The following is a 23,856-nucleotide window of genomic DNA, read 5'->3' as shown; positions in this document are numbered from 1 at the left end:
TGTAGGTCGCACACCAAAACTGGGTTGCTATGACCAACATTTCAAGATTTATTAAACACTGCTTAAACTTGCTTGGAGAAGACATAATGGGATGTCGTGCATTATCAGTTCATTAAAGGTCCATATCAGTTTTTATCATCCAGTACGTCAATGACTTGATGATGCACAACCACCTAAGGTCTGCCATTCTGAGGGACCTGACAGTTTGTTGCAAGACAGCAGCTGGGACTAACCCTCAACTTGGAAAAGTCAAATCTGATCCCTTCTCAGAATTTAATCTACATGATGATACATTTTCTCACTGGTCAAGGTTCCTCACAATGGAATGTCACAATACCGTCGCTCATAGCTCACCTCTGCCTAGCTCTCCTGGGGACTTCGAATGCAGGACTGGACTTGGTTTACCCAGGAAGGTTTTGGATGGGGACTCTCCAGTTCTTGCTTTTAGCAACCTGTAGCAGGCACTTAGGATACCAAGGGGGTTCTCTCCAGATGTTGCTTCTGTATAGCGAGAGACCTGACAAGGATCCTGTTAGATAATGTATCACTGAAATCCAAATGTCTTTGCCATCTCAGTTGATGGTGGATCAGGACAGGGTACGCACATTCCTATACACCGACATCTCGGTTTCAGGCTTGGATGCTCACCTAGAGCTTTAGGGGTATTACTGCAGTAATTGTGGAAACGGGAAGAATCATCACTTCATGTCAACAATCCATAAATGAGTTGTTTCTTAGTGCTACAAGGGTGTGTCAACCGTATAAGAAGTTGCCATGGACACCATGTCTATCGTGACGTACCTGTATGTCAAGGGACACTTATGCTTGTTCTCTCTGCTTGGAAGTCTGGATCCTTCTCCATAGGGCAGATATGGAGGAGATACTTCTGAGTGACCACATTCTAAAGAATATAAATATCCTTTCAGACAGCCTGTCCAGACAGGATCAGGCAGTCCTTACAAAATGACCTCTGCATCAGTCGGTAGCAGATACACTTTAGTTCGTACGGTAGGTCAAAAGGTTTTTCAGTGAAGTTGAACAACATGGTCCCTCATTATTCAACTGCAGTTGTAAATAAGAGGGCATAGGCGGTAGGCTTCTTCATTCGGATGTGGCATTAATTGTAAGCGTAAGCCTTTTCACTTTTCAGTGGAAAAAGGTTCAGCGTTGCTGCACATGCCAGGCTAGTATCCAGATAGTATTCATCATTAAATGGTATAGGACAACCCTTTCCAATGCTCTTAAGTTGTATATAGGCCTCACCATTGGGTTGGAGCCTCATCGTTCAGAGCTGATCATATACTTCAGAGACCAGTTTCTCGCTCGTTAATGCCCTGGTGGGACTTTCATGCGTTCAATTATCGTCACCGAAACCTCTTTATGATCATTTGAATGAAACTTCCTTTGAGAACCTTATCCATAATTTGGTGGAATGAAAGTCATGCCTTAATCAGTGGGAAAGGGTTGTTTGCGGGTCGTTCCATTTCTTTACTTTGGCATCCTGGATTTCTGTCGAGAAATTATGTACCTTTGTTAGTCACTTATCCTATTGAAATTCACAGTAGCAGTGGGGTCTGCTTGTTTTTGATGATACTAATGGTTTTTCAACCGTTTAGTGCATTACGTTTCTATTTGGCCAGGTCAAGAGGGGAAATATATGTTCGGAACTGTCAAAGACGTCTCCGGTATTTCAGCATCCACCATCACGGTGGAGATTGTTGTAACTATCAACAAGGCTCTCGAATCTTTCACTAAGAGAGATCTTTCTTTTTATGAGAAACAAAACATGCAAGGTTAGGGCTATTATTACATCTTAAACCTCTCTCAATCATTCTTCTCTGGAGGATGTCATGAAAGCATCCTTCAGGAGGTCTTGTTCCACCGACCCTTCTTTCAACCATTGATCTATGTCGCACCAAAGTCAAACAATTTTCAATTGTCAGCTTTACAAGTTGTCCAGCCAATATCCAGTCAGCAGCTCAACAATAGCAAGTAATGACGTAAAATTGTATGTTTTATTTTATTTTAACGGGAAGGGGGTTAGGTAATAATTAATCTTCACAGAGACTAGAAATTTAAGCACTTGGCATTTCGAACTGACGTCATCACTGGCATTCAACCAATCAAACACAGCTATCTGACTCAATCGAGTGATTGTTTTTATCCCTTAGATTTATGTCTTTGATAGGAAAGAAAATCTATCTAACCTGCTATTGTTTGTTTTAAAACTAAATATAACTAATAACATGTTGAAATGCGTTCCCAAGATTCATTTTGAGAAATTCTATGATGACGAAATTAGACTCTTGTAAGGCAAGATGAAGGATAAGACCCGAGCAAACCACATTTTTTCACCTACCGGATTGTGCGCCAAGCCTGTTGTAGCCCGTATGTAAAATTATCAATAATTGACTGCATTAGCCCATTAGTATAATCATTGGGCATCAAATTAAAGGTATGTGGATAACATCATACAAAATATTTTACATATCGAGTACCACCACATTAGCTAAAACGGTCCATATGAAAAGCAGATACGATACGACACGATATGTTAAAAAAATTGTTACGTAAGTGCTAAATGAAGAATACAGAAAATCAGAATGACTCTAAGGAAGAGCTGGTCTTATTCAATGTACATGCATTTGAAGCGTCATGACACACACATGCATTTGAAGCGTCATGACACAATCATCATCATCATCATCATCATCATCATCATCATCATCATCGTCATCAATCCCGTAACCCAAGACCACAGAGGATTTCACAACCAGTTTTCTCCATCTTTCCCTGTTCTCTACTGCCTTTTGGGAATGCTCAAATAAACTGCACTGTGTACAAATGAAGCAGTCGAGCCCATCCAGATAAATAACGTCATGTTGTTGGTGCTATTTTGGATGGGCTGAAAGAACAGCGTGAAACCTGCAATACAAACATTTTTACTGAGAACAAATTAATATTGTATAGATGACGATATTTGCATATAGAAAATGTTGCCTTTCATGCGTAGGTGGTAAGTTATTTCTGTTTCTATTTAGTTCCCCCAGAACCAGTTGTAAGTACCAATGTGGACATTTTTATTGTTGAAAATTAATGATACAGTGATCAATTTATTGTAAAACGTGTAAAAATATTAAAACCTCCATTAATACGAGTAAAGAGTTTAAAGAAATGCGACGAATGAATAATCAAAACGTAAACAGAATCATCACGAACAGCCTAAAAATATCCATTAAAGAAACATGATTGAGTACAAATAGTTTGGTGGCAAGAGTAAAGATTTCTGTGAATTTCTCAATAACAATTAACCCTTTATGAAGACAGTAATAATTTGAAACGTTCATCATCTTGGTTATATACTTGACCTAATTGTCAAACTCCAGTGGCCAACAGAGAATGGACAGAAGGCTGAATATACAGGATTTTATCACAGGGCAAGATCTATGACCGTGGTGGACAAAATTGACATGGATAGTTTAATTGAACATTTGACATTTAAAATACTAAATCTGACGGGAATAAACAAAGGCAAATGGTGGATGTTTAACATGATTGAATATTTAGCACCGCTCGTAGACAAGTATCAATAGATAAATGTAAGCACATTTATTGATTTACCCAAATGGCTGGGGAAAAAAAAGGATTTGTGTCATGGCAAAAAGATGTTTTCCTAAGTAGTTAAATCTGTAATAATAACATCAAATAATCACGAAGATAGAACATCAGTATAGAGCTTGGTTAAATACAGTCATTGGTTGAACAGATGCGCAATACCATTACAGTTCGTTAAGCTCGAAAAGGACATCCCCTTAAAATTTTATAAAATAGTTGAAGATAAAAACAGTGGAAGAAGAAAAAGGTCAGCACGTTGATTATATTTGCTGGAATGAAACTGAAAATAAAATATTGAGTTCCAGCACACGATATTGCCAGGTTCGTATCATTACAAGCAAGCAAACAATCATGGTCAAATTACATCTGTAAAAGAAGAAAAAAAAAACGATTTAATTTGTTAATTTGACCACAAAAGTTACCAGATTACAAACGTCTATGTTAGAGTGCAGACAACTTGACAAATATCAAACACAATCAGTCGAGAAATCCCATACGTCGTTTATTGCGATTTTGTAAGCATCGTTAATACTGTTAGCATTGTGTTCATAGTTATATGTTCATGAAGGGTAGCAAGGAAGTAATAGTCAGTAAAACGATTCTATTTATAGATATTATTAGGTTCATGTAGCAGCTATTACACCATCTGGTTAGAATCTTAAATTATACAGATTTAAAGAAACTCTGAATACGTGTGTTTTGGATTTTGTTTAACGTAGCTTTAACAATTTTTCAGTCATATCGCTACGATGTCTGCAGTGTGACAGTCTATAGTGATGTTTAGCACTGGGACATCATGCTGCAGACATGTAGCATGATGTCCTACCTAGTCACATTATCCTGACACCAGGCCGACCAGTCCTAGCACTAACCTCGTAATGCTGAGCGCCAAGCGAGGCAGCTGTTAGTACCATTTTTGTAGTCTTTGGTATGACTCGGCCGGGGATCGAACCCAGGACCTCCCGCATCCGAGGTGGACGCTCTAACCTCTAGACTGCCGGAGTGGTCCTGAATACACGAATAGCTTTGAACGATTTACCGAAGCATCTGTATCACACATAATAGACATGAATAGCTTCGAACGATTTACCGAAATAGATGTCTCACCCATAATAAAAATCAACAGCTTCGAACGATTTATCGAAATAGATGTCTCACCCATAATAAAAATCAATAGCTTCGAACGATTTATCGAACCATCTGGTTCACCCATAATATACATGAATAGCTTCCAACGATTTACCGAGGCATCACCCAACGATGAAAATTACCGGTATATGCTCAATGTGATATCACACTTCAACTGAACACACTTGGTGACCATTACGACTATTCTGTCAAGATGATACCTTGATGTTGTGTGGCATTTCCGACGAATTTCAAAATGTTAGTATGACACGCTGAAATCATTATCCAGCATGTTTATCAGAGCTGCCAAATAATTACTTAATGCTTGCAAGGATATGAGACCTATACTGATATATTGCAAAACAAAGAGGAGTATGCGATACATTACTAAAACCAAATTATTACATTCAGGTGCGTTTGAAACTCAAAGGATACATCCTTTGCCAAAAGGAAAATTATATATGATGACTTGTTTCTAGTCAACATAAAAGAAAACAAAATAAAGGAGTTAACAACACCTATCTACAGTAGGTATACCGTAATAGATCCACCAAAATATTTGCAGTATGAATTCTACTACAAATTGAAAAGCAACTAAGGAGATGTAATGATATTGGCAAAAGATACAGTTTGCCGTCCATTAATGTGTCATGTCTAAACACGTCTTCCAGATATCTTATACAGATACTTGGCCCCTATAAATATTAAACGTTGGGTATTGCATTTCAGATTATAACTGCAGATGTAGCCATTTTTTTGTCCTTTATTTAGGAGTGCTCAATTTGAATACTACTGTCGTGTTTGATTTGACCTCCTGAGTGAAAAGTATTAAGTCCATTTTGTGTTTTGTAATCCAATGATTTAAACATTGTAAAATTCAGGTGTTATGAAATTAGTCACATAGTTTATATCATAATTTATTTTAATCTTTGCCGTGTAAGGACAAACGCGCCTTCACGCAATGCAATGAAAACATTAAAATAAAGTTCAAAGGCGGTAGATCTTGAACCTAAAATAATAAACAAAACGTACAAAGGTATGTAAACACATTAAGTTAATTTATGAGACCTTGCAATCAGCAAAACGTGACGGAGCATGATTAAATAATTAAATTCATATGTAGCGTCTCATTTCTGCAGTTTTAACATTAGATAACACGCAACAAGCCTGTCACTGCTATATGATTAATACAAGATGGAAATACGGCAAAACAGTTTATTACCTTGTTCCCTTAAGCAGGTGAAACTAAATCTATTACATCATGTCACGTGCTCTCTACCGAATTATCACTAACACCGGAGAAGGACGGAAAATTAAAAGATTAAATAGCTCATAACCCACGGTCAGCAAGACCGACGGTCTAGGTGTATAAAATATAAAAATAATAAGGTGAAAGGTATAACAATTTAATAAACTATATCACAGTAATCAATAATTTACAGGACAATTTTCAACATAATTCTTTCAATCAGTACTTATACCTATTCAAATTGCCAGTTATTTCATCACGCGAAATTAAAGGTGAGAGTTTCCTTCCCGTGTCCCTTCTATGTTGCTCATCTGCAACTTCCGCCTTGTATCCTGATTCGTACTTCCGGTACCCTTGTTTCCGTTCTCCGGTCCTGCGCCTTCACACAATTGAGTATTCTCCTGGCTCTGCGCCTCCGCACAACTGCCTATTCTCCAGGTCCTGTGCCTTCGCAAAAATACCTATTTCCACGTGCTATCCACGTCTTCTCCTCTCTCTAATATTCAGGTAGCGCCTTATCTCACCCAGAAAGCTTCCTCAGAAGTCTTTGTTCCAAATCTCGTCCCAGTTTCCTAAGATTCCTTTTCCCTCTCTTATTTCGGGGATGGGGGCACCAGACAGATGCGTCCCACGTACCCCCCCCCCCCCCAAGATAAAGGTGTTTTTATGTGTTATTGTTTTCCCTAATGTATGTTTGTTCGTTTCCTTCAACAACAAAAATTTGGATCCAAATTTTATTTAGAGTAAAAACAATTATTGGGGTATTTTCCTTGGTGTATTCTAAGGGTTGTTCATCCGATCTAGGCTTCATTTTCCTTGTCGAATTCCCTTCCCTTGTGTTTTACTGTGACCTTTGCCAAGTGTCCCCTACGTCCTGTGTATGCTATATGTATATTTGCTATATTGTGTGTAAGCTGTATATATGTCTGTTGGGACAGCAGCTATATCAAATTCAATATCCCATCAGGTGTACTGACTTTGTTTTTCTTTTCTCTTTAAAAAATAATAATGAGAGAGAGAGAGAGAGAGAGAGAGAGAGAGAGAAAGAAGGGAGGTTCTGTTGTGTTGTTGGGACTTTCCAAATTGTCCTTTAGTTTTAGAATTTCTCAGTTTTGATTGTATATACCCGAGTTGTAACGAGAATCAGTGCCTTACGAGTCGCAAAAGCAAAAAGAAAGCCTAGTGTTTTATGCGTTTGTTGTATGGTAGTCTGTCGACTCTCATTTCTTCTAGGAATAAATTGGGATTGTCAAGGCCGTGCGCTGTTTAAGGAGCTGCATTTTCTTTTATTATGTATTCATAATGCATCCCTTAACTTGCGGACCGCTCCGGTGGCCTAGTGGTAAGAGCGTCGGCCTTGGATGCGGGAAGTCCTGGGTTCGATCCGCGGCCGAGTCATACCAAAGACTTACAAAAATGGTACTTACAGCTGCCTCGCTTGGTGCTCAGCATTAAGAGGTCCGTGTTAGGACTGGTCGGCCTGGTGTCGGGATAATTTGACTGGGTGGGACATCATGCTACGTGCCTGCGGCATGATGCCCCAGTGCTAGACATAACTATAAACTGCCACATTGCAGACATCGTAGCGATATGACTGAAAAATTCTTAAAGCTACGTTAAAAATCCAAATCACATAACAACACTTAACTTGCGGACTCAGCCTTCGTTTGCTATTTTGGGTGGCAGCAAAAAAAAAATCCGAAAAGTGAAAAGAGATTTTAAAAAACGGGGTTAGTTTCCGTACGGTTAGATTGGATCCCCTGTAATTTATGAGTTATAGGTCCTATTCCCCGTGTACATGTATTGTCTGTCCATGTCCTACATACTGATTTTTCTGAGGTTCTGCAGCAGGCCTGTTCACTTCGCGTAGCGCCTTGTGACATAGCCCTGCAGCGTCTGTGTTTCATACTTCACCAGTATGTTGGTTCCCTATCCCTTTATGGTTTCAGAAAAGATTGGGATTTTTATTTGTTAGTTTGTTAAATTGCTTGTTGGGTCTCCAATGTTTACATTATTGGTTGGCTTTGTTGGTTAATTATTGTTTTACTTTTATTTTTTTTATTTTTATTTGAGGCATCTAAGATTATTATAAAAATTTTATCTGATTGTCTCCATTGAAGTGAGAGGTGAAGTCAGGGATCCAGCTGGTGCACCGACGGTACTCTCCCCTACGCGAGAGGTAAACCGAATCTCAGCCCCTCCCCGGTTTTTATATCATCAGGTCTGTTAGTTATTGTAATATTTCCATTGAGGTGAGCGATGAAGTCAGGGATCCAACCTGTGCACTGACAGTACTCTTCCCTACACGGGAAGTGAACCGAATCTCCGCCCCCATCTCGCCCCCCCCCCCCCCGGTTTTATTATCACTAGTCGGAGGCACCGAATAAACTAATTTAATTTTTCAAAAGGATAAAAAGGAATTATTTGGCACGGGATATATTTGTTATATATTATCTTTTTTTTCCTGAGGTGAGAGATGGAAGCGGAATTCCAGCCCGCGCACTGGCTGGTAACTGCCCCTATTTGTCAGCAAACCGGAGCCGCTACCCCATCTCCCACTCCCCGGTTGATGGTCTATGTTCAGACTATTTTTTTATGGTGATCACCTGACCACAAGCCATGATCATTTTGATTATATAGTCCGTAATTTTCATTATTAATTTTTTTTATCGAAGTTTCCATCCAAGAAGAGAATGTTGTTCCTTTGGTACCTCTCCTTTTTGCAAATTTCTATTATTGGTTGGATCCTATCCTGTTTTCTCTTTTCGCATTGTGCTATAGCATGGCATTTGGGGAATTTAGTTATTATTCTAATCATTTTTCTTCTAAGGGCCACTTTCCCTGTCAACCACGCATTGTGCATGTATTTAAACATCAAACTTTGTATTTTTATGGAACCAATGTTGGCCCAGTGCCTCAATGCCCTGTCCCAGTTAACCCCATAATTTTCTTCCTCCACTTTATTCGTTAGATTTTTTGTAACCTCCTCTCTTATCCAGTCAGCAGCAGGGAAGTTCTACAGACCAGGTGGCACAGACGAAATTAACCCTTCTAGACAAATAATTTCCGTAGAAGCCTCAGAATTCAAAAATAAAGCCTCCTACGAAAAATAATCCGAAAAATTCCCCCCCCAATTTGCATTTTCAGGCATAAAAAAAATGGCAGCTTTTTTGGGGGGTATTGTAAAATTTATTTGCCATAATTGAATTTGGGTTGCGGATACTAATTTTATTTCACAATAAAACAATATAGTTGAAAATAAGATGAGTCGAAAAGTTAGCACAGTTGGAGAACCTCAATCTGCTAGATTAGCGCGAGATCAATTAGCGGCATTAAAGAAGCTAATTCCGACAAAACGATTATTTAAGAGAAATGTTCGTGGTTACGAAGATATGCAACATGGAATTTCAGAAACTTCGGCAAAATGGTTGAAGCCAGTAACCGGAACAATTGAGCAGGTTGTATATGGCGACGAAAAAGATCCAGATGCTAGAAAACGTGGAATCTTTCCTATGTTGAAAGGTATTGAGGATCAATCACGAACATTACCCGAGCGATTAGCAATAGCAGCAGCGGCGCAACAACTTGCAATTGCTGATGGAGGAAAACCTGGAGGTGGAAAACCGGGAGGAAGAAAAATCTCAATGATAAAAGGGAAGTTTAATATCGATAATTTAAGAGAAAATTTCACCGATGAGGGATGGGAAATAATATCGCAGCCCCTCTCGACATTGTATAATATAGATGAGATTGGCCAATTTGCGGAGGAATATTTTAGTAGTCGAGCTGAATTTTTGACTGCAGTGGGGAAAAAAAGATATGCAACTCGCGATAGTTGGTACGATATGGTATATAAAATTTACACACAAACAACATCAGTAAGGAAGACAACGGATCCGCGTTACAGAAGATTTTTAGAAACAGCAAGAGATACACAAAAAGATATTGTGCAAAGGGAGAAAGACAGAAAACAACTGGAGAAAGAAAGAAAACAACAGGAAAAAGAAGAAAGAAAACAACTGGAAAAAGAAAGAAAACAACAGGAGAAGAAGGAAAAAACTAAAAAACGAGGGAGAAAAGAAACATCACAGGAAGATATTCAACCACAGGAGCCAATATTTCAACCAGAGGAATTAGGAGCTAGACCAAAAGAAAAAACTCCACCTCAGAAAAAGGAAAGAAAACCAAAAAAGAAAAAAGATCAGAGTGATGAACCGATAATTGTACCCGAACATGTATCATCACCGGCTATTAGTATGTTTAAAATTGATCCTAGTGTAACAGCGGATAATTATTTGAATCCAAAAAGATTTTATTTACTTGGCGACTATGATTCAGTAGTTCAAATAGCTGCGGATGATTCTACGAAAAATAAAAGATTCTTTTTGCGAAAAGAATTTGATGCTGATAAAGTTAACATACTTGATTGGTATGCGATAATGTATTTTGGTAGTTTAGGAAAACCAGTAAGATATTCCGATGAAGATTTTGGGAAATTTTCATCGGATGTTGGTAATTACAGAATAAAGTTATCAGAGGGAAAAGCAAGATTATCAACTTTAATAACACCTAAACAAGATAGTCCTGAAAAGTTTAGTCCTAAAAAAATTTATAATCCCACAGAGGAACTTATTTCTAAATTAACATACCCCCCGCGTGTAAAATCACTTGAAGAAGTTTCTATTTTACAACCATATGCTCCTCTTGAAAAGGCTGCTATAAGCCCATATCTTACTATAAAGGATAAATATCCTAAACAAGATAGTCCTATAGGGGATTTGCCACCGAAGTCATCGTCGTCAGGGACATCTTCATCGCCGTCAGACGAAATATTTTACTCAACGCCATTGGAATCTCCAGAAACAAAAAAGGAAGGAAAAGGATATGGATATTCAGTTTGCCCTGACAGTGTTGTCAACGACGTATCTCGCCTCGAAGTATTAATCGGAGGAAAGCGAGCAGGAAATAATTCTCGTGAGATAGTCAACGAAGCATCAGATATTTGTCAGCGATTATTCCGTGGTGGTATCATCGATTCTCACATTTATAAAGAGTTTGTCGATGAACTCATCGATTAAATCAACACAATTGAAATAATATGATTGTTCATAAACATCAACGCAGACCTAATCAGGTCCGCATAGTAAACTCTCGATTGCCAGTATACAAATATATTCACGGTAATGGATTTGGCGATATCATTGGAAGTCTTGTCACGCGAGTAATACCTAAAATTGGACCAATGGTAAAACAACTAGGATTAAAAGCAATAGGAAAGATAGGTGAGACTGCTGTTTCTGGTATCGGTAATTTGGCCAGTAAAGGCTTCAACGCTATCAAAGATAAAATATTAAGTTTAGTACGTAAAAAGCAACCCGTCAAATTACCCATTACCAGCGAAATGCCACCTGAAGTCAGTAAGGCCATAAATGATGCGGCAAATAAAAAAATAAATGATCTAGCACAGGAAGCTGCTATAACAAATCTAGCGCAGGAAGTTGCTAATACAAATCTAGCGCAGGATGTTGTTAGGACAAATCTAGCAAATACAAGTTTTGCTTCAGGTGATGGTCTTCGTTTTAGACGATATTATTAATAATAAATGTTCTCACAAGTGTCAAATGAAGTATTTGACATGGATGAACCAGTAGGTAGGGATACATCAGTGCGAGATTTCCAGTATTTCTCGTACGACACAGTTACACCAAATACTGATAATCGCCTGGAAATTCAAGTTCACGATACAACAAGATATTTTCTTCCATCTGAGGCATATATCGAAGTTACCGGTGAAATTACTAGAGATGACGGCGTTACTCTCTATGGAGCAGATTTTAGAGTCGGATTTGTTAATAACGGTATTATGGCATTATTCAAGAGCGCCACTTACATGATTGATGGAAAAGAGATTGAGTCAATTACCAATGATGTTGATTTAGCAACAACGATAATAGGTCTAGCGAGATACTCGGATGATTTTACCAGATCAGCTGGTCCGGGTATGATGTTTGCCAAAGATAATTCTGATCGTCCTGATAATAGACCGCTTGATATCGGACAACCTAGAGATCGCGCCGCCCCCCCAGCCCTTATTAATACTGTCCAAGATCTTCCCCTCGGCACTAATCCTGATTATAATCTTGGATTTGCCACGAGAAAATCCATGTTGTGGGATCTACGTAGAAAATTCTCTTGTGCTATTCCGTTATCTCATATATTTGGATTTTGCAGGCATTTTAGAAAAGTTATTTACGGAGCAAAGCATACCGTAACATTTATTAGAAAAGCAGATAGTAATGATGCTATTTGGCGAGAAGGTGATATCAATTACCAAACGAACGTGGTAGGTGCAAATGATACCACGAATCATGGAGGTAGGGTAAGATTACTAAAATTTACCTTGTGGATGCCAGCGATGACTCCATCATTAATCGTGGAAGAAAAATTATTATCATTTATGAATCAAGGTGGTAAATCTATCATGTCATGGCTAACAACAACAACAGATTCCACAACTACTGATATTGATGGTGATTTTACTTGGCGCATTGCATCGCAGCAAGGTACCTCTGCGCCACGTCATATCTTTGTCGCTTTTTTGCATACACGAAGATATCATCAATTATATAGCCACATGATATTCGATAATATTCACGCAACAAACGTGTCACTGAGAGTAAATGGCCAACAGGAGCCATCCGAGGAAATATCCATCAATTTTGAAAATTATTCGACAGCTCGCGTATATCATCGATTGTTAAGTTTCATGGGTCGCGATCAAAATATCGATACTGGATTGCAAATATCACAACTAGATTTTAATAAACTTTATCCTATTTATTACTTTTCCTTGGAACATCTCGATTTGATAAAGCAATCCGTCGTCGATATTCATTTCAAAGCTAGAATTCGAACAGGAAATAATTTATATAAGGTATTCGCAGTAATTCTCAGCGATAGAACAATGTTCCTGGAAGGCATCAGCGGTAGAATGAGAGTTATCGATGCACCCGTAGAGAACATGTAATAAATTCTAAATTTAGATTAAGTGATTATTAATATGCCATACGATCACGTCAGCGTAACTCTGACCCCCGGTCAGGTGAAAAAACTTCATGCAGCAACAACAGCGCGACGAGGTTTAAGTTTAACCTTAAAAAGTAATCAACTTCACGGTGGACCTAACAAACTATCGTTAACTAAAAATCAACACGGACATTTCACCAGAGCCAGATCAGCAAATACTGGTATTCGCTTGAATCTCTCAATAGGAGCAATCAGAGATATGATCAAAGTAGGTGGTATTTTTCCTTTATTCGCCGCTATTCCAGGATTAATAGCTGCGGCGGCCCCCATGATTGCAAAAACAATAGGATTAGGTGCACTCGGTGGGATAAGTACCGCATTAGGAAAAAAGATCGTCGGAGGAAGATATCGCAAAAAAAAGGGAGGATTTATCTCCCCCTTCTCTCTTCTAGCAAAATTGATGCAGCCGCAACAAGGATCAGGCCTTTACCTAAGACGACCCCCGTACGGATCCGGTCTAAGTCGAGCCTACCAGCCTCAAATTTAGATTTAATCAGTGAAGCAAAAAAAAAGAAAATAAAATTTTTCAGAGGCGTATTTATGCGAGATCAACTACCAGATAAACCAAATCCCACCGAGACAGGAATAATAAATCTCGATAAAAATTCTGGTCCTGGCACTCACTGGGTTGCTTACGCGATTAATCCTCGCGAAGTTATTTATTTTGACTCATATGGATTAGCACCGCCAAATGAATTTATCAAATATGTGTCAAAACTAAAACTTCCGGTTTGGTATTCAACACTTCCAACACAAACATTAGCAGATCCACCAATATGCGGTTTAGAATCAATTAACGTCCTTGATGCAATTTCAAAATCATCTCGTCCTTTTCGCAAAATTTTATTTGAATATACCGTAGATAAATATCATGGTTGACATTTACGGTAGATCTCTCTTTAGGAAAGAAAAAAAAGACGTAGTCGACATCGATACATCAAAATTTGCAACCAAGAGTGATATTAACAATCTTTTATCACTGTCAGAAGTTGATCCTGGTGAAGTTGCTGTTTTTCAAAATACCGAAGGGCGATTACAAACTAGCAACGTCAAAATAACTGATATAATCAAGCGAGACGAATACCGCGATCACATTAGTCAATTTACTCGCCAATCGGAGATGGTATTAAAATCTATTGCTGATATCGCCGATATTATAGCAAAGTTACCCCTGAAGGCCGATAAAGCATTACACGACGATCTTCAGGATAGAATGACAAAAAGACTTAATAGGCTAAATAACGACCTTAAAAAACTTGACGATGCTTTAGATAAATTTAGCAAAAAATTTGACGAGGATATAAAAACATCAACTGATACTTCCTCCGTATCAGATCAAGCATCACATGACGATCTCAACAAAAAAATAAAAAAAATCAACGAGGAAATTACTAATATTCTTGCCAAAATTAACGAAGTAAATATCTCGATGGGTCAGAAACCATCGATCGACGATCTCAACAAAAAAATCAACGAGGAAATTATTAAACTTGGTAATGTTGTTGTTCCTGAATTTACCAGGGGGATTAACGCGATGCAAGTACAAATAAAATCCATCAACGATGAAATTAACGTGGTACGTGAATTGGCTCGTCAAAAGTTAGATACATCAACGTACGACGAAAAAATTCAAGATTTAAACACGAAACTTCTCGCTACAATAGCAAAGATTGACCAATCCGTCGATAAAACTGGTCACGCCACTGACGTAAAGCAATTAGGTAAAGAAATTGACGATATCAACACAAAAATATCGTCAATGAAACTTGGAAAATTATCGCGAATTTCGATACCAACGGAGGTAGAAACAAAAAATATTGTCTGCAATGTGCCATTTGTGTTTAAGACATACAATTATAATTGGGAACCTAAAAAAGGTATTATCGGATTTTATTTCACCGTACCAATTACCGGCGTATATCGAGTATATGTTATTTCCAAGATAAAGTTTAAAATAAAATCGAATAGTGAAATTCATGAATTCTACCCCGGATTTTTTATTATTTCTATAGAAAAAAATACCGGCGTACTCTGCGATCTAGAACCGCCAGATAGAACCACCACAGGACCGGTGGATTATTTTGTAATTTTCGAATATTTATCGGGATTGGAAACAGTTGGTATTCCAGGATAAACATGATAATCCCGTAATTGTTATCGTAAGATACTAATAAATGACAGCATCGGATTACCGTTACAATCAAGCTCGCCTATGGCAGGATTCACTAAAAAAACAACTTGACGATTATCAAACAAAAATAAATAAATACCAGCGCAAATTAGTTATCATTGATGTTGCAGTGTACGCAGTATCAGCTGTGGTCGCTGGTGCAGGAATAATTCTATCCGCGGTAACAATGATAGCGCCAATCGTAGCAACAATAATAATCTCGTCAACAACAGCAATCGCGGGTGTTCTTAATATCATCGCGAAAAAGATATCATCGTGCGCAAATGAAAAGTTATCTTCGTACAAAAGTAAACTAACTAAGGTAAATGACGCGTACTCGAAGTTATCATTGTTACTTTCTGAGAGTCTCAACGATGGTATTATATCCGATCTAGAATTTTCTTCAATGATTAGTATTTACTCGGAGATTGAACAAATGAATATTAATAATGTCCGAGTTAGCCAAGATCGTGACAAACACGACACCACCAACAACAACGTTAATATCGCTAAGTTCAACGAAACCCGAGTTTAGTATTAATTTCTCAACACCAATCAGCGTCAACGAAATTGCATTAACACAGTTGCGTGTCTACAATAGCTGGCCCAATGTTAGATCGAAATCATTTGGTAATTTGATGCCAAATAATTCACTTGTTTTTGCAAATAAGAATAAACCCGATGGAACACCGGATTGGATCGTTGTTGGTATACCAACGGGCAGTTATGAAATTGATCAGCTGAATAATGAGTTTACCACTAGAATATCAAATTTAACCGGCGATGCTACTCCGGGAATAAAGATATCTTCACATGATCCAACACTATCGTCAATGATAGAAGTGAAATCACCGTACGTGGTAGATATTTACCAATCATCGATTAGAAATATATTAGGTTGGCCCGAGGTTGCACCTCTGATAAAACCAAAGAAATCGGATGTTATTATTCCAGGTTGGTATGATGAAACCCTTCCAGAAATACCGGAACCAAAAAAGGAAGATTTTACAACCAACGAAGGATGGTATGGAGATATAAAACACAAACCTCTGATCCACAGCGCCATCAATCTCATGAATAACCACAAAATTAACCTAGTAATGTTCGCTTTCACTTTTATTAACGAAAGAATTCTCTCGTGGTTACCTCTTCCTAAAATCCCCCCAGATGTGAAAATCTTCGACGCTACCCACATTAACAGGATAATAGCCCCCATAGACGGTATCTTGGTAAGAAGAACACTAGACGAGTTTATTCAAGAACACGAATTACAATTAAATTTATTGCGAGGATCATTTCATGAATGCATCCTAAATAAATCTAGTTCATGTAGCGAAATTATAAAACACGTGAAAATTTTAAATCAACTTGCGAATGATATTGAATATTATCATGATATGTTTATTCGGGCGATAATCGACGATATATCAATTGCCGACTATGTTCTTCCTATTAGCAAATTCGAGTTGATCAAGAACTCGGGTGAGAAACAAAAATTCATGAGAGTATTTGAATTAACCGAGGAAACACTACCAAAATTTAAATTTCCCAATTCTGATTTTGATGCGATGAGAAAATCCGTCACTGATACCATTGATGATTTATTTCCGAAATTACATGCCGCATGGACCAAAAAAGTACATTCAGAATTGATTCTTAAACACAATAACGATCCTGACAAAGGTGGACGGCACATATCGCCGGGTATCGTTAATATAACGGAAGTTATCGCGATTTATCTTCACGCGGATGTTGTCGAGGGTAGTTACAATGTTGATTCGTCAGTGTCGAATCAAGCGAATCAGGGTTTTATATTGTATTCATTTTCACCTAGCGCATCTCCCGGTTATTTGATAATCAAGGAGCCAATGAATCCGTTTTACCTGCGATGTCATAATCGATTTTTATCAAGAATAAATTTCAAATTAACGGATCAGAAAGGAAATTTACTTGATATACGAGGAGAAACTGTAAGTATCAATCTTTTGGTGAAATCGTGAGAATCTCTGATTCCTGATTTTTAAATCGCAAGTGAGATTTTCCAAATCTGTCTCCGTGGGAAAAAAATAAATAAAATCCAGGGAAATTTTCAAAATTAATCTTTTTTTTTGTTTTGCGGAGATATTCAATTATTCTTCGTCACTCTCCGAATCAAATATTATTGGTACATAGGAGAATTTGATCCACGAATCAGCATCATAAGAAAATGTTGCGTTGTATTTTCCTTCTGCCACTCGTTTTACTGAATGCGAGTCAATAACGAAATATTTTGCTGCTGCAGACATCGATGTAAACGCGATTTCCTCACCTGTTGCTTGATTCACTGATTTAACAGTCCTCGAATAATTAGGAAATCCACGGTTATTACCAAATCTTGAATTTTCACTCTGGGTTACCGCGCGCAGATTGGAAAGTTTATTGTTAAGTTTATTACCGTCAATGTGGTCGATAACAAGTCCTCTCTCTATTGGTCCTTTGTAGCATTCGAATATAAATCTATGATTCGAATAACATTCTGTTCTTTCATTTCTTTTATGGACTGTAAATTTGAGATATCCCGAATTACAAATACTACCAACACGTTTCTTTGTTTTGATGTTTCTAACGTTACCATCCTCAGATGCTTCGTAACCTTCGATGATGGGATGCGATTTATATTCACTCATGGGAATCGCTGATTTCATTTCCATATATGATATTCTCTTTGTTTAAATCGAAATTTGCTTTGAAACGATTAATATAATCTTCTTCGCATTTTATTACCGAGGAGGATCTTTTTTCATAATATCTCCGTAACTCACGATATTTTTTCCCTCCACAGGAGAAACATAATCTTGTCTTTCCTCGAATGCCAACTTGACAAACTAAACATCGCTGTGGTCCTTTGTTACCTCGTCGAATTTCGTATATATGAGCGCCACAATATTCACCTCTGCAGGATTTGTTACATGATTTTGTTGATCCAACTGTTATCCACGCGCATTGCTTCATTATATTTAGATATTTGTCTAAAATATAATAATGGATTTATTTGATCTCGATGAGGCAGAATATATCATTCCTGAAGTTGATAGTGCGAAGAAGGAATTTTTTGATGATGGAGCGATTCATGTTTGGTCGACATGGAAAACTAACTTTGTTGATGCTACGATGAATCTGGAGCGAGCGAAGAAGATAATCGAACATATAAAAAACTCACACAAAGAAGAGAGATTTATTTTCGGAATAAAATTTATTGCACAAATGCCCGATGACATTTGGATTATTCGTGATAAACGAGATCCAGTACGTGGCGGTAAGAAAAATGTTGTTCTTGATAAAAATTCGAAACCGGGATTGCTGCTGGGGATTGATGGTCCTTATTATGCTAGGGCGTATCCTTCTAGTGCTGTTGTTTATGGAATTTATCGGCTGAATAATAATCCTGATGTGAAAAATCTACCTGCGATGAGGGAATCGCCGATGATAAACTGCGTAGCTGAGCGAGTTATCGAACATATGAGGAATGCCCGTCGCGGATCTGGTCTGACTCAATTGAGATTGGATAAAATTAATTCATGGGCGAAGACAGTTGTTGATGGCGCATCAATCGATGATGTTGCTGCGTTAAGTAAGAAACTTAAATTTCCTATTACGGTTAAAACACTATCGGGTGAAATATTATATTCATCGCCGTATAATTCTCGAGGAACACCAATCGAAATTGTTGATCATAATTCACATGCGTGGAGTCAGTCGGTAATGATATTCCCGCGAGATCGTGTTGTTAAGTTTTATCCCGTGGAATCTGGGAAAGATAGTTCCGATGCAATGTTTAGGTTTATCAAACTATTAGCCAAGTCCGATCCAATATCGATTTGGTTATTTTCTAGCGAAGAAAGATACGATCAATTCATCTTGCCGTGCGGAGATATTTACCGTGATGAACTATTACACGATTCGATGAAAAATATCGCGGAGAAGTATTCGTCAAATCCAGATCGATTACTGACAAATTGCTTTACTGTTCCATCTGTTGCCGCTCACGCCGCGAGAGAAAGAAATTCGTGGAAACCTACAAGAAATGAGTTTCTTAATGATATTCAACTTAGCTGTATCGAATATGGCCATGGAGGATTATGGAATACCAAGTATTATTTCGAAGATATGATTTCCGTTGATATGAGCGCATGCTATCCTGGAAGTTTCCTTGGGTATGGCGATTGTGCAAATTACTTTGCTAAATTCGGTCATCCTACTAACGAGATGACGAGAGTGGCAATTAACGGACCGTTACCTGATTTTGTCATGACCGGATTCGCTCATGTTACTTCATTCGAACTTGCTGAAAATTTGCATAAAATTTGTTATATTTGGTTTGGTCGGCATTTATCTCAGCGAAGATGGGTCCCTACGGTATTATTGAGGTATATGTTGGATTCGTCGATGTTGATATCATTGACGGTAAGTGAAGCGATTATATCGTATAGAAAGCAGACCGAGGTGTGGTTACCCACGGATTGTGAGAACGCGAAAGATATTGGAAGAAAAATAATTGGTAAATTTACTCAAGGAGGATCAGTTGATCATAAACATCGCCACGCTAGGTTATTTATCAATGATGCGGAGATGGATTTTATTATTGCTGATACAGTGTCTCGTGGAATATTTTGCAACAGAGAAAATATTATTATTGATGGAGAAAAATTGGGTACAGTGATAACTTATCTCGATGGAGAATCAGCACAGTATACTCATTTAAGATCATCAATGCTCGCTTATGTGAGTATTAATTTGCTATCAATGATAAATAAATTTTCTGATATCGCGGTAAGGGTTGCAACGGATTCATTTTATATCGATAAGAAATTTCAATGTAGATTGGAAAATTTAATCACCGATGGTTCCTGGGGAACTTGGAGAATAAAAAACGAGGATATTCTAGATTATTGTGAGGACGCGGATGTGGAAGATTGCGATAAGTTTCATAAAGATAAATACGATGAAGTATCAACGGCCGCATCCGCGTTCGATCCAATTTCACGAAATAAATTTGTTTACCTAAATGGTCCTGGTGGTAGTGGTAAAACAACACGAGCAATAAACTTATTTTCAAATTCTGATATGATCGTGTTAACTCCAACTCACAGATTAGCGAGAGAAATAAAACAACGTGGCGTTAATTCTTGTACGTATCATAGTTATTTCAAGTATAGCGGTGGATTGTGGGATTCAGCTCGAATGGGAAACAAATATATCAACAAGATTATAATATTTGATGAAATTTGCACGGTAAATTTAGTTATACTAAAATTATTCCTGAGTTGGCTAGAAGAAAAAAATACCGCTGTAATAATGTGCGGAGATCACGGCCAACCTGATCCTATTGATGGCGAATCTCCTCATAGATGGCTTAGAAATTTTGTGGATTATTATGAAGAGATTGATGCTGATTATAGATCTAATGATATTTTACTGACCGAGTTTAAAAAAATGATTCGGTTGCAACCTAATAAGTTTCAATGTGATGTGATGAGAAAAATAATCAACGAGACTTCGATGGATAATTTTCTAACCTTGTGGCGTCCGGATCATTTGATCGTTGCTAGCAGAAAAATTATTCGCGATGCTATTCAGGAAATGCTATTCAAGCTTCACTGTGAGAAATTTCCAACGCTACAAGTTCCGTTGTGCTATAGGCCAGCTGATACTAGAAAACAAAATATTAATGTTACTTTGCCGTGCGGAAAAGAAAAAATAATGGTTTTAAACGATATTATTTTCGTCGATATTAATCTTGTTAATGATGCGATAAACGCAGAAAGATCGCCGTGGAAACTCGGATACGCAGCAACGATTCACTCGTCACAGGGATTAACAGTAGATGGTCAAATTTGGATTATTGATGATAGAATTTCCTGGTCAAATTTAGTTTATCTAGCTGTTTCTCGAGTAAGAAAATTATCTCAGTTGGGTAGGATTAAATTTCACATTAACGAAGATGGTGGCAATTGAGTATCCTTTGGTATTATTTGTAATTCTTCTTTGGTAAATCCGCGTTGTGGTGCTAGTGAATCTAGAAAATAAACTGCTGGTCTTCCTGATGATCTTGTTACAGCTGATATTTTATGCGTTGTAACACTCCAATTTGGATCGGTTGCTCTTTTTCTGCCACCCTCGGCTTCTCCCTCCTTATATAAATACCTTACAATAACGCTACCTAGCACAGGCGGAATTGTGGAACTTCGCTTTAGTGGTATATTTGGTTTTGTAATTGCAGTTGCGGGTTTCATTGATATTGTTCGTGTTACTTCGTTATTTAGCGCATTAATCACGTGAGGTAATCTTGTTACCCAATCGCGAGATCGTTTATCTTGGATAAATTCTCTCGCGTACTGATATCCGAATAATCGTTCTGCAAGAGTTTTATTGAATCTCTCAACGATAGCTTGATTGTGATGAACACCTACAATACCGCGACGGATTTTAACATTATTCTTTTTCATCAGTGAAGTAACCGCGCCAAGAAATTCTCGACCTGGATCAACCTGGAGAAGCTTCGGCCATGTTAATGGAGATCGTGAATAAATTTCGCTAAACGCCTTAGCAATCTCTGTTGCTGTTTTATTCGATAACGGTTCCGCTTCCTTGTACCTACTTGCAATATCAACAACCGTCAGAACATATTTGTATGTAACTCCGTCGACGGTATCGTAAGGAAGAAACATAAGATCAGCCTGATGGACTTCATTAGGGACGCTGACAGAGAAACTCGCATATGATATTTTCTTAGGCGGAGGAAGATAAATTTGCCAGACTGCTTGCCTCGATAGCCACGATTCAGCGACAGATTGCTTTACTTTTGCTGCCTTAGCAAGTTTGGCTATTGCTGATTTTCCTCGCCAAAATCCTCGCGGAGAATAATATATTTGCTCCATTATAAATTACCAGCACCTAGTACTAATTTACCTTTCATTGCTCCTTTTATTAACCAAGTTGCCAATTTCTCTTTGAAATTTTTATCAGGAATAGCATCTATTGCGTGAATTAATTTAATATCAGCGAGATGTCTTTGTTGTAAATCTCCGCTGCGATATGCAAGATCGTGATAGTAGCATGCGTTATCGATAGCGTTTACTGGATCCTCGCCAGGATTTGGTTGATTATTATCGTTAAGTCTTATATCTAGCCTTGTACCAGGTCCGCAGTAATTATATCCTGGTAAATGTTTCTCTCCGGGATATTTCGCCCAGGGAGCTCCAGGCAGATTTGTTAAGGAGGTTGCGATGTCTCCTCCGGTTCTACTTTTTTTTTTACAAATCTAAACTTAATTGTCTTGCAAACTTCACATTCTCCCTTAATTGCATTCCTGTTGTTGCGCGTAACGACTTCGATTGGATTTAGCGTAGCAGTTCGAGTGCGACACTTAACACAATATGAATCCATAATATTCTAATAACATGAATGTAATTGATTTTTCAGCCACGAAAAAACGCGAGCAAGTAAAGCACACCGAGGCATTACCAAATTCGATAAGAATGATAATCATTGGACCATCTGGTTCTGGAAAAACGCAATTGTTGCTAAATTTGATAATGAGATGGCTAAAATGGGATAAATTGTATTTGGTTGCACCATCTGTTGATGATCAGCGATGTTATCAAGTACTAAAGGAATTTAGCGATAATACTGAGGATGGCACAATAGAATTTATAACGGACATTAATGAAGCTCCATCAGTGGAAAGTTTAGACGGTGATGCTAATAATCTTGTTGTTTTCGATGATGTGATGCTGGATAAGCAAACTAACCCAGCTAGAATATTCTCGCGTGGCCGACATAAAAATACCGATGTGATTTACGTGACGCAGCGATATACGCAAATTCCGAAGGTAATTAGAGATAATTGTAATATTTTATCGGTATTTAATGGCGTTGATACTCACACGCTAAGAAATATCCATCAAACTTGGTGCAATGGCGATATGGATATAAATAAGTTCAAAATTTTCTTTAGTCACGCTCAGGCGACACCGCACGGTTTTGTCACGATTAATCTTCATGATCCACGTAGTAGGTATCGAGTTGGTCTTGATCAGATTTACTCATAAAATTACAACCCAAATTCAATTATGGCAAATAAATTTTACAATACCCCCCAAAAAAGCTGCCATTTTTTTTATGCCTGAAAATGCAAATTGGGGGGGGAATTTTTCGGATTATTTTTCGTAGGAGGCTTTATTTTTGAATTCTGAGGCTTCTACGGAAATTATTTGTCTAGAAGGGTTAATTTCGTCTGTGCCACCTGGTCTGTAGAACTTCCCTGCTGCTTCCAGTCACATGTTTTGTTTTCTTCTATTTCTCATAGTTCTTTCATATCCCTAACTTTGACCAACAGCTCCTTTATAAGTAAAAAATTTCTGGGTACTTCCAACAGCTTATTGTCTTTGTATATATCGTTCTTATTTCTAATGGTGAAACCGTACCAGTATTTGTAAAGTGCCTCCCAATGACTTTGTGGCTCTGAGTTAAGCCTTTCAAACCTAGTTATCATGCTGGTACATTTTATGAGCAGGGGGCTAGGTATAGCTAGCCCTCCTCTGTTTTGCCCTATTTAAAGAGCAACAAG

The sequence above is a fragment of the Sinohyriopsis cumingii genome, chromosome 3 (assembly GCF_028554795.1).
Source record: "Sinohyriopsis cumingii isolate HCF-2022 chromosome 3, ASM2855479v2, whole genome shotgun sequence".
In the NCBI taxonomy this organism is placed as follows: Eukaryota; Metazoa; Mollusca; class Bivalvia; order Unionida; family Unionidae; genus Sinohyriopsis; species Sinohyriopsis cumingii.
This window is presented reverse-complemented; position numbering follows the sequence as displayed.